At 35.1% G+C, this 13191-nt stretch overlaps 2 protein-coding genes across 5 annotated transcripts in view; one reads left to right on the top strand and one right to left on the bottom strand.

Moving 5' to 3' along the window:
• The window catches only part of LOC136027145 (E3 SUMO-protein ligase RanBP2-like), a 46816-nt gene that overhangs the window by 9946 nt on the left and 23679 nt on the right, over window positions 1–13191 (top strand). The gene's annotated exons all lie outside the window — the stretch shown is intronic.
• Window positions 1–13191, bottom strand: part of LOC136027144 (transmembrane protein 19-like) — a 78510-nt gene that overhangs the window by 52446 nt on the left and 12873 nt on the right. The gene's annotated exons all lie outside the window — the stretch shown is intronic.

The raw sequence follows: 13191 nt of genomic DNA, 5'->3' as shown, positions 1-13191 counted from the left end.
AATGTGGTGGCAGCTTCACACCTGGTCATGTATGTTCCCCAAAGGACTCAGGTGACTCAGGGCCAAAGTGTTACAATTGTGGTGGAGTGTTCAGCAAAAGCCATCAGTGCCCTGCCAAAGAAAAAAGCTGCATAGAATGCAAGAAGATGAATCACTTTGCAAAAATGTGCAGAAGCAGTCAAAGGAACATTCATAGAATTGAAACAGAAGAAAGTAGTACAGATACATCTTCACAGTATTTTCTTGAACGCATCCAAACCAAGGAGGAAAAGAACAATGAACCAGTGGCCAAACTGTATCTAACAAAAGAAGGAATCAACATGGAATTCAAAATTGATACAGGTGCAGAAGCAAATGTCATACCAATGAAGACCCTTAACAAGATGCATCCACAGCCAAAACTCAGGCCAACACCTGACATACTTACAAGCTATACTGGTGAATCCTTGAAAGTAGCTGGTACCTGCCAGCTAGAGGTTCAGTACAAGAACAGAGAGTTGCAAATACACAAGTTCTATGAGGTGGATACGGACAAGAGACCTATACTTAGTAGGCAGACCAGTGTATTGCTGAACTTAATCAAGCTCATATACAACATAGAACAGACACCAGTAGCTAGTACTACAGATGAGATTCTAGTAGAATACAAAGACGTGTTTGAAGGCATTGGTGAAATGCCTGGAAAATGCAAGATACACCTGAAGCCTGGAGCAATACCATCAGTACAACCACCAAGAAAAGTACCTTTGGCAATCCAGGACAAACTGAAAAACGAACTGGAACAACTGGTATCCCTCAGGACAATCGAAAAAGTTACTGAGCCAACAGAGTGGGTAAACTCTATGGTCGTAGTGCAGAAGCCCAATGGCAATATCCGGATATACCTAGATCCTGTAGAATTGAACAAATGGATACAGAGACCACATTATCCAATACCAACGTTTGACGACATTGCAAACAAATGTCATGGAGCTCAAAATCTGTTCAAACTAGATGCCAGAAATGGATACTGGTTGATGGTACTTGATGATGCATCATCAGATCTGACAATGTTCAACACCATGTTTGGGAGATTCAAGTGGAGAAGATATCCATTTGGAATAATCTCAGCTCAGGATGAGTACCAGCGCTGGATGGAGGAGGCTTTTGAAGGATTGGGTCTGGGTTTAATAGTGGATGACATAGCAGGCATAGGAACAAGTAAAGAAGATCACGACACGTAATTGAAAGCAGTCCTCCAAAGAGCAAGGGAAAAAGGAGTCAAGCTTAATCGAGACAAATGCGTATTCAATGCAACAGCCATTCCATATTTTGGCCATCTTCTAACCACAGAGGCTGTCCAGCCAGACCCCAACAAAACAAAAGCAATTTCTGAAATGCCAGAACCAAGAAACAAAGAGGAACTGCAGACGTTATTAGGGATGTTCAACTATCTCTCCAGATATATACCAAACTTATCCAGTCTGAACCAACCTCTAAGAGAGCTTGGAAAAGCTAAGGACTTTGTCTGGATGAAGAAACACAGCAATGCATGTCAAACTATTCACAAATCATTGCGCAAACACCTCTCATATTTCAATACTCACTGCCAGGAAGTTGACATAATCGTCAATGCATCACAACATGGGTTGGGAGCCCAGCTACTAGTGGAAGACGAAACAGTAGCATGTGGTTCAAGATCATTGAGTGACACAGAACAAAGATACTCTCAAATTAAGAAAGAACTACTCGGCATCATGTTTGCATGCAAACATTTTCACCAATATATATTTGGAAGAAAGGTCTCAGTCATTACAGATCACAAACCATTGGAAAACATTTTGAGAAAACCCATCAGCAAAGCTCCACCCAGATTACAGCGGATGATGCTAGCCATCCAGCCATATGACCTCAGGTTCACATACAGACCTGGACAAGAAATTCCCATGGCTGATACCCTATCATGTTTAAACATGGAAAACACAGACCCAGAAGAAGATCTAAAGGCTGAACTGCACATGCATAACGTTATGAAACACATCCCAATCAAAGACCAAATGGTGCAAAGCATTGCAGACAATACCAAACATTACCCAAAAATGCAAGTTCTAGCCAACACCATCAAAAAAGGATGGCCAGAGCACAAAAAAACAGTGCCCAGCTGAAATTTAGGAGTACTGGAATTACAGAAACAAACTGGCACCATACCAAGGAATCCTCTTTAAGGGTGGTTGAATCATAATACCAGGGTGTATGCGCCAAGAAATCATGACCTGTCTTCACACAGCCCACCTAGGCATTGTCAAAACAAAACAATGTGCACACTCATGCGTTTTCTGGCCGAATGTCACTGCGGACATCACCAAGTATATCTCCAGATGTGAAATATGTCAAAAATCCAGCAATTGCCAGCCAAACATACCTCTCATGAATTCTGAAATTCCTGAGTGCCCATGGGAACATGTGGGTACCAATCTACTGTTCTGGGAAGGAAAAAATTACTTGATAACCACTGTCTACTATAGTAGATACATCAAACTTGACAAACTAGACAGTACAAGCTTGGGAGCCATAACAACCAAGCTGAAAAGCCAATTTGCACAACATGGGATCCCACAAATACTTACCTCTGACAACAGCCCCCAGTTCACAGCAGACAAATTCAAAAAATTCACAGAACAGTGGACAATCACATACCACACATCCAGCCCCAGATACCCTCAGAGCAACAGCCTCAGTGAAAAAGCAGTCCAAACCATAAAAAGGCTTATGCCAAAAGCACTGACTGACAGATTAGACCCATACCTAGCTTTACTTGAGTATCAGAACACTCCCGTAGACAATTTAGCATCACCAGCACAACTTTTGATATGAGTTGCCAGTTAAGATCAGTTACGCCATCAGTAGAGCATAACTTCATGTCAAAAATTGTGCCCAAAGAGGAATACAAGGCAGCAAGACAAAAGCAGCAGGAAGCCAAGAAGGAGGCTTATGACAGAGGTACAAGCATGATCAAACCTTTTGCACCAGGCCATCAAGTATGGCTCAATAAAACTGGGCGGGCAAATGAAAGATGGATTAAGGCCACAGTAACCAGTATATACAAAGAATCAAACAACTGCTCAGTGACTGTAAAGACAGAAGATGGAGCTGTATATAGACGCAACAGGAAGTTTATACAAGCTAGACCCACTACAAACAAGTGCACCTACCTGCAAAACAATGTGATGCCATTAATGAACATGGAGGTGCCCATGGAACCTGAACCATTGTGCAAATCCCCCCAAATCACAAGCCCACCAAGTGATATCAGTCAGAGGTTTAGCCGCCTGAAGAATCCTTTCAGACACCAAGAGCAAACCAACAACCAAATGTTACGGGGTGGTTTTGTTTGTTAATTAGCTTGTGTTGTTCTTTTATCTTAAGGGGGGTTGGCGTTGAGTTGCTTGGGACTTTTCTAAGTCTTAATAGCTTGATGTGGATATGGGAGCTAAATTATTAATAAAATAAAAAGGCTTCGTATATAATCCCCGGTAACCTGGGAGACAGAAACATCTCAGTGTTGTTTGAGGTCTCCTGAAACAAATATAGATTCCCTTGGGACCGTACCTGAAAGCTAGAGGAACTGTACCTGATGCCCTAATACATAGACAAAAGATGATTAAATACAATAAGGTTTATTTACTTACAATATACAACTATTGACAAAACAGCTTCAATGACTTATTGCATGAAAAGGTGAACATGAGCAAAATTGATCTTGACAATTCGAATCCTTCCTTAAGACTCACCATTCGCCCTTGCGTTGGGCTCATATATCCAACGCGCGATTTCTCTGAACAAACACCCGCCAGACAGGCTTAGTGACCTGTGGAAGTTGACCTCCACTACTATTGGTAACATTTAATCATGTGACTAGTCTCGCATCCAAAAGTTGTTTTTATGGCAAGGATTTCCCTTTTGGCTTTGAGTTGAAAAACCCATGGGTCAGAATAACTGGTTACTTAACTTGTTAAGTAACTTTTGACTTATCTAAATGCACGTAGTCCAACTGCGTTGGATTATGCAGACTGTTAAATTTAGCAACTGATAAATTCTAAATGATTTTATTCAAACCTTTTTCTAATTGAAATTTACTAAAGGGGTGTGACTGAGAAATTTAGTCCTGAATTTAAGAGTTCCTAGATGAGTATGGATGAGAGATTTGGTCCTATATTTGAGGATTTCTAAGGGGGTGTGAATGAGGGATTTGGTCCTGGATTTTGTAGAGGGGAGGGGGCTGGTCTATATGTTACATATCCCCTTTCCCGTTGTAGATTGATGTCCCCATCAATCAGTCTAATCTCTTTCTTTAAATATTGTATTTATTCCTTATTGTCTATAAAAATTTTATTATAATTCCATAACCTTGTAAATGATGATTAAAATTTCAGAAATATTTTCCTACACCTTATATATATATGTCCTGCACCTAGCACTAAAAAAAAATTGTTTAACCACAACACTTGACATTAACTGTTATTACACTCGAATACCTGGTTCCAATTGTTCATTTTTACTTGAAGTTTTAACTGTTATATCTGATTTTTAATTGATCCCAGGTATTTTAACAATAAGAATAAAAATACACGACGTAATATAATAAGATTTTCACTGGCACTTTTATTTACTTAAATTTATAATTCACTATTTGGCACTTTTTTAAATGTTCATCACTTATTAGTTCTGGATATTAGTTTCACACCAATCACAATTTTCGTGTCCTTGCCCTATTTACTGATTGAACAAATATATTGTCATTTTCTAATTTATCACCATTTAGCAAAAGTAAAGATTTTTTGTTTTTACGCTTTTACAAAATGGGAAGCGCGGGACTCAGAATCACCTATCCCCAGCAGTTTAAGTACAAAGGTACGGCCGGTACTACAGTTCTTCTGTCCTGCTCCCGCTCTCTTCTGCATTTAAGCGTTATCTTAATTGTCTTTGGCGTTATCTTAATTTAATTCAATAGACTGGAGTACTATCTAACACCTTACTTGTTTGTTGATTCCTAAGTTAAAAAATTAGGACTTAGGATCTCCTGTTCTAAAACTTCATTAGGTCTGTGAGGGTTTCCATATTGAATTGGGTTCACTAATGGTGTTTTTGCGTGGGTATGTTGTCGTACCCGCTGGCTGGATGTTTCGTCTTCTCTAGTCTACATCGTACAGTCAGAAATGAAAGATGGGTGATAGTTGTCCGGTTGAATCAGATGTGTCTCGGGCATTCTTCGGTGGTTGATAAATCATGATAGGTGTTTTGTAGTCTTTGACCATGACGTTTGTTGGCCAATGTTAGTAGTATGCCAAATTCTGTAATAAAAGTTTCCAAGCAGAATCATGTTGTTCACATATAGAAAATGGTACTAGTGATACGATAATATAAAGCATTATTTTAAATTGCATAATAATAGCACATAATTGCATAACAGTAATATTATTTCTTTTTTTCGAACATTCAAAGTGAAATCGAATGTACGATTTTTTAAAAGAAGTTTTAAATTCTAATAACTCTCAGGTACATTTGAAGTAACGTGAGGTATATTTGGTCATATAGCAACTGAAAATAGTTTTATTGGTACTACCTATTACAATATTATTATGATTACATGTAAATTTAAAAACACGGCACTAAAGAGGGTTATATATATGTAAGATTATATAGAGGTCTTAATGTTCTGGATCATACTTTAATCGAAAAAAATTTGAACCTTCAATGCGTGATTAGTCGAAAAGTAATACATTTTGCATCATAGCCTTTCAATTATCACGCCTTGGAACGTTTTTTTTTTTTGAAATAGATCAGGAAAATTACAAGAGATGACTTCTTAAATCTCTTGCACATAAAAAGATAGGAACGAATTTTTTCGTGCTTGTTAGAGGTCTATATTTACATAAAGATTTTCTGCCAAGAGTATTTTTGATGTATATGCCAAAAAGTAATACAGTATGTTGTATCATAGCCTTCTAGCTGCTATACACCAACAATATTTCTACAGTAGGGAAAGGATGTTACGTACGGAGAAAGACCTCTTAATTTCCCCGGATTATTACATCCTCCCTGTTAAAATGGCTTAAATATCATCAGGAGCAGTAGGGTTCAATTGATGCATCTCTTGTGCCTCAATTGCATCAGTATTTATCCTTTTTCTCTTCAGTATTTTCCCATAGTTAATTGTTAGTAGCGCTCTTATTGTTAGTGAAATAAGAAATACCATGAATATTGTGATTATAATATTATACCATGAGTTTGGTGAGAACAAACCGTATTGGCTCTCCACATATTTCAATCTTTGGTCTTCGTTAATGAATAAGGGTATTTGCATATCTAATGCTTCCTTTATTTTTGTTAATTGCATGGTACCTTTAATCTTTTCTATTTTTGGCCATATGGATGTTTTAGATTCTTCATCATTTATATTTGGAATCGTGAAGGACAAGTTTATTCCTTGAAAATTTATTATTTTTGGGCTCATGACGTTAGTGCTGGTTGTGATTAGAGGTGTTTGGACGGTTGTTTCTTTAGTTACAAGTCTGCAACCTTGTTTGATTGTAATAGTCCCAACATCCTGTAATAATATTTCGGTTCGATAGCTGGGGTCAATTTTTTCTGTATTGTTATAGCAGGATAGGGTTCCTATTGTCTTTTTAGGTACTGTAAATAACCATAAGTCGTTCCGTAAATTAATGAAAGTTTCTCTTTTGGTATTTCCTATTAAGGCTTCACAAGAATCAGGAATTTTTTGTTGCTGCGATTCCTTTAGGAATAGATCTAGCATGCATGATCCTATCTTTACGTTATATATAGGTAGTGTAAGTTGGCAGACCAAATTTTTAAATGACACGCATTCTTTTAATTCTTCGGTATTTGCTAGTGCGTATTTTCTTCTATCTTGATCTATTAACATATATTCCGCTTCTGGGATGATGCTCATGAAGGAGTTTGTCTCTTTAATGTTGATGGGAAATGTAGATATTTTGTATAGGTCGTATATGGATGATTAATCAAAGGAATTGTGACTACAGCAAACAGTTGCTCATTGATCTCGGTGATATGCACCTTTAGTTTGGTATAATATAAAAACAAGTTAGCGACTTCTGGTTCTACTGGTAAGTGGAGACCAAATGTTAAGTGAGTTTTTATCTCGTTTAGGATGTTCTTAAGATCCGAGGGATCCACTAAGTCGTAAGAAAGAGTTCCTCCTGTTAACTCAAATAACGCGAATTCAAATTTACTGACGTCAGTGGCTAAGTTCAGCAAAGACATAATAACAATGTCGAGTGACACCATCGTTAGGCTGGAATCAGAGATTACTCTGTCTACTTCGTTTTTTAAATAGTTCATTGTTCTGACTGTTCTTGATATTTTTTTTGATATAGCCTCGATTTTGTCTTTTTGATAATTGGCGATACTTGCTTGTATTTTTTGGACATGTAGTGTTGTATTCATGGCTGTGTTGAGTCTTTTAACATTATCTCTTAGTATATTCAAATCTTCTTCGGTTGACAAACCGAATAGTCGGGAAGCAAGCTCCCCAACTATTGGGATTAGACTTGTTGATCATTTATATTTACTTCTTCGGAAAAATACTTCGAATATACGTGTAGTGCTTTGTTTAAGTTTTTGTATTTCCGTATTGAATAGTTCAAATAACGCCTCTAACCTTTGTCTATATAAGATAAGGAATGCCTGATGAGTTGATATTTTATGAGCATTTTCTATGGTTAATTCCGGGAGGGGTTCTAATTCATCCTTCGCTGGTTCGTCAGCCATGGCCAGTCGCGCGCAAGTTTTCTTACCATCTATTGTCCAACATTCTCTCCAGTGACCTTCATCTTGACATTTTTTGTTTCCATCCACACATCGTGTTCTACCATAGTCTGTCTCGACAAAAGGGATTTGCCATCTAACTTGTATTCTTCCCTTTTTCGAAGAAGTCCATATCCAGCTAGTTGATTGCCATGGTTGCCTTACTGTTATTAAAATTTCATCGTTTTTAATTGGCATTAGTACACCAGGGATAGTACTTGTAGTAATTTCTGATATTGAGGTGTCTAACTCTATTGGTTGTGGGTCAGTCGTCGTGGGGTTTGACGAGGGGAATGTTTCTTCCACTTCTGTTATTGGGGTATGTTCAGTTTCGATTGTTGTTGGAGTAAAATCAGTTTCTGCTGTGGTTTCCTCGTTCTGAGTATCGTATTTCCAGAAAGTAGTCGTTTTGTATTCTTTTTCGGTGCTTTTGGGGATTTCCATTAATCCGTTTGTGCTTTCTTCGGTATAAGAAGTAATACGTGGAACATGGGCGGTCGTGTTGATTTTGGTAGCTTCCGTTGTGACGTTTATTATTCTACAGAAATATTGACATTTAAACTTGTATTTTGGTTTGCTGGTACCATTAGTGGAATTCAATCCCACTTCAATATTTTCTATACCTCTTATTATCTCTGGTATTTTATTTGTTCGCGTTACGAGGTCAGATACAATGCTTGTTGCTTGGGTTTCAATTGTAGCGGTTTGCTGTGTGTATAGGGAAATACTGGTTATGTCTCTCGTTTCAACCTTTGTTGGTTTTATTTCAGATAAATCTATTTTTTCTTGTATTGGTCTGTTCTTAGCCCTGTTAATTTGTTTTGATCCATTCCATAGTTCTTTGAAGAAATTCCATACTGTGGGCAATTCGTTCAATAGCGCATATTGTCCATCGTAAAATTTTCTTTGTCTAAGTTGTGTCTTGATTGACTCAATTGTATCTTGGGTCTCTTTATCGATATCTGAGTTTTGGTCCTCGTTAATTGACCTTCGTTTTCTTTTTTCAATGGTTTTTCCGAATCCTATAGCTTTATCGATTTCGGCCATTTTCGCATCAAAATCATCTACTATTCTTTTTGTTTTGACCTTGGGAGAGTTAGGGGATGTTTCTTTCTTGTCCTTATGGTTGTTTTTGCTTGCTTGTAGTCCCTTGTCTGATTTTAAAAATTGAAAAATTGATTCTTTTAGGTCAAATGTATTTTTCTCCAGTCTTATAACTTGTTGGAATAATGTTTCAAATGGTTTAGGGTCTAGCTTCATAAAAATTTTCCAAGCATTGTTACTAGTTAGAAGTGAATTTTCGTGTTTGAATATTATTCCATGCTTTACGACATCTTGTGTATGGGCACTTATACACATGGTCATCAAAAATGTTAAGATCATCTTTCTTATCTGTAATTAATATTTAATCAATTATTTTTGACAAAAAATGATAGAAAGAAAAAATGGATTGCGCGACGCTGAGATTTATTAAGTATTATTGGAGTTTTGAAGATAGATTCAAGGGGCTAACACACTATTGTCATTACGATATAGTGTTAAAAAAAATCAATTAAAAAAATATCAATAATTTTAAATTGGGGGATTAAAGAATATTAAAGATGCTTCCAATGAAGACTTGTGTCTGAATAGACTTAAGTGTCATTACGGAAGATCTTTGGCACCGCCCATTTCAGAAAAGGGGCTATTTTAAATAGAGAAAAACAAGGATTTTTTGGAAAATAGGGGGGAACACTCCCTAAAAATCACAGAATCTTAACGAAAATCATACAATCGTATTCGGTGGATCCGAGAACCTAGTAGCAAAAGTCTCATGTATTTTTCTCAAAAATGTTGAATTTTTGTCAGAAAATTAATAATTGGTGTGTGTTTTTGGAAGATAAAATAATAATATTTCAAGGGTGCAATCATTAGGCATTTAGAAAATTAAAGTACTAGCTTAGTCTCGCTAATAATCTATTAGGGACTTTTTTTTTTTTTTTAAGTTTTATTTTAGGTCTAGGATGGAGTTAACTCAGGACCTATTAGATGTTCTCTACTCTCATTGGGGGGGATGGATAGACATTGGCAATGTTTATATTAAAGTTATTATATTTAGTTATAAAAATATTTAGATATATAAAAAATTAATAGCACTTGTATTTTGAGAGGATCGCCGTTAAACTTCTTTATAACTCTAAATAGACAAAAACTAAAATCGTTTAAAATTTTGCTAACCAAGGGGAAAATTTGCTTAAAACACATATAGTATGAAATAACTTGTGTCTTGATACTGCTTGAGGCTTAAATTACTAATTAAGTAGATGTAATAGAGGGATAGGCTTATTTTATTGTTAAGGTTTTGATTCATGGCATTAATTGGGTAAGATCTAATTATGGTTTGGTTAATGTAATTTGGAGTTTTTAAAGGTAGGGACAATTATTATATTATAAGATTGTAAGGCCTAGTAACTATGTTTCTAACCCATTACAGCCATTGTTTTATATGGACTTTGAGAAACAATCATTTTACAAAATCGGCACAAATTCGAGAGGGTGTCTTATTGAGGTATAATAGTTTGACTTTCGATAAGTTAAGTGTTCTTTTGTATTTAAACTCCTTCCAGCTCTAAACTAATTAGCTTAGTTGTAAAAAAAAAAAAAAACAACTTTTGACTTATGATTTAAATCGTCTTTAAATTTAGTAGGATCTTAGCCTAACTTAATTAATAAGTTGTAGGCTACTAGTCCTTTGTAGTACAAATCTATATTGTACTTATTTAAAATAAGTTAAACTTTAGATTAAGAATTTGAAAAGTTTCACAACTTGTTTCCTTTTTATTTTTTTTTTTTTTTTTTTTCTTGAAGAATACTTATTGTAAAGCATATTGTGATAATTTGTAGGGTAAGTAAGGTTTATATGTTTAAATTTATACACATATGTACACATGTACTAAGCATGTTGTTTAAATATAGCCTATAGTTTAAAATAATAGCCTTTATAATATAGCCTATATTTTAAAATAATAGTATTAAAGCTTAAAATGAGGGTTTGTAATTATATAATAAGATTATAAGGCCTATTAACTTTATCTCAAAGATATAGATCAGAGCTTTCCTGGCAAGTACTTTGGGGAGATAATTATAGCTATGCCAGACGGGCACAAATTGGCTGAAGGTGTTATATTGAGGTACAAGGGTTTAATTTCGACACGTAGCATCGTTTTATGCTTGGACTCATTCCGCTGAAAATTAAGTAGCCTAACTGGGAGAAAAGAGAAAAGAAAAACTTTTAACCACTTATTTAAATTCGGTTGAATTTTAGCCTAGTTTAAGTGAAAAAGTCGCGTGTTGTTAGTTTGTTTGTATATATAATCTTATATTGTATCATAATTAAGAATAGATTGTATCACAATCATAGTGTAATACGGCGCACTTTCATACGATTTATTAAATGTTTTTTCTCATTAAGTTATTCCTTGTATAAAATTTTCAGTTTAGTTATGAAATAGATAAGTGTGTTATTTTCAACTTGATTGAATAAGGAAAAAAAAAATAAGCATTTTTTCATTAGGCAGAAATACTTTCTTATCCCAATTATCTTGTCGATTGAAGATGTGCCGGATAATTATGGCTTTTCGAAAAACCTTTAGATTTGAGGTATTTACTTCCTCAAGTAGATGTAAGTAGATAATAATTGAGGGTTTTACTACAGCACTTTGCATTTGGAATGAGAGCTAGTCAAATTAAGAACAATGTATTACTTTGTAAGTAGCGATATTTCAATAGGATGATGCGACTATGTTGGCCTTTATACTAAAGGTTGCTTTCGTTTATCGTTATATAAAAGTCTCGTCTTACAATACATTGTTCAGTTGTTTAGATGGGAAGACTATATTCTGTTATCTAAGCGAGATACATAAGTATACTTTGTGAACAAATGTTTATCAAATATAGTTATTGTGTTTTGATATGTTTTCAAAGCTTGTATTTTCAAAGCTTGATATTTGAAGTATTTTTCAAAGTTCGGACCGTGTCATGAATCCATGTAGATCGCATAAGGTAAGAGATTGAATTTTGTTACATGCTCTTGTTAAAATTATGCGAAGAGAAAAAAATTTTTTTTTTTTAAGTAGTAGGCTAAAGGTTAGTAGGCTAAGTGTTAAGTTTAGATTTTTCGTGTGGTATATGCTATTACACTTATTTATAATATTTTGTAAAGTTCACAGGTCCGGCGATTTTGGTAATTTCTAAACATATTTATCTTACTATAAGTATATGAATTAAGATAGTTATACGGAGGTTATATATATTTTTTTGTAATGTTAGTTTTGGTAAGCGTAATTTATTTTGAAAAATCGTTTCCTTACCGCTATATATTTCCTGTTTCGTTCTCCTTTCTGTTCCTGAAACGTTTTTACTTCATTTGATTTTATTTTATTTTTTTTTTACTTTTAGCATTTAGGGGTGTTTTGTGCAAACACTACTTCTGCTATTATCTCGTAATAGTTTTCTTGGCTTTTGGGTCCGAAAATTGATAGTAATTGTAACCCGTTTACAAGTTCTCTTCCAAATTTCATGTTTTTAAAATTGGAAGTTAAGGAGGGGTGAAGTTTTCGTGCCTCTTTCCTTAGCTTTTTTACTTTTCTTCGGTCAACTAACGTTAAATGTGGCTTCCAGTTTTCTTGATTTACAATTTGTACTCCGCTTTTGGTAATTTCTCTCGAGATTTCTTCTATGATTGGATTTAGGCGCGTTTTAACTACCTCTTCGTTCTCTAATTTTGCATATATAATTTGCTCAAGGAAATCCCCGATGCCTTGAAAATCAAGATAAAGTTTTTCATTCGTGAAATTTTGTCTATATTTTTCTATGGTTTTGACAAAAGCACTTTTTACATGTTCAATTTCGGTATTATTTTTCAGATGCAATACTTTTAACGTTAGATGGAAAGAGTTTTGTTTGATTAAGGCTTTTGTTAACATAGGGTTTGTTTCAATTACGTGTTTTTGCATTAATGAAGCATTCATCCTTATCTGAGGGTTTTTAACTTGGATTGCGAGGAAGTAATTCGGCCGAGATTCCATTACTTCAAATCTTTAGACCAGTCCAATTTCTATAAAAAATTAAATTGGGTTATATTAAGAGTTAGGCATGTTTTCATGGATAATTTCGCGGGATTAGCTGTTTGTTACTCAAAGGTTTAAAATTTTTGTAAAGTAGACAGTTTTGTTCCACAGTTGATGTCGAAATTATTTTGCACGTTGAAAATTGGTCCGCCTATATATGATAAAAAATCTTTTGATCTAGGAATAGGAGCTGACCAAAAGGTTAATTCAGATATTTGACCTTTATTTTCTGAATTGTCTTCCGCGAACATAAGAT

Source organism: Artemia franciscana, chromosome 5 (genome assembly GCF_032884065.1).
Source record: "Artemia franciscana chromosome 5, ASM3288406v1, whole genome shotgun sequence".
Lineage (NCBI taxonomy): Eukaryota > Metazoa > Arthropoda > Branchiopoda > Anostraca > Artemiidae > Artemia > Artemia franciscana.
The sequence above is the reverse complement of the archived record's forward strand: the minus strand, read 5'-3'. Positions and strand labels throughout refer to the sequence as shown.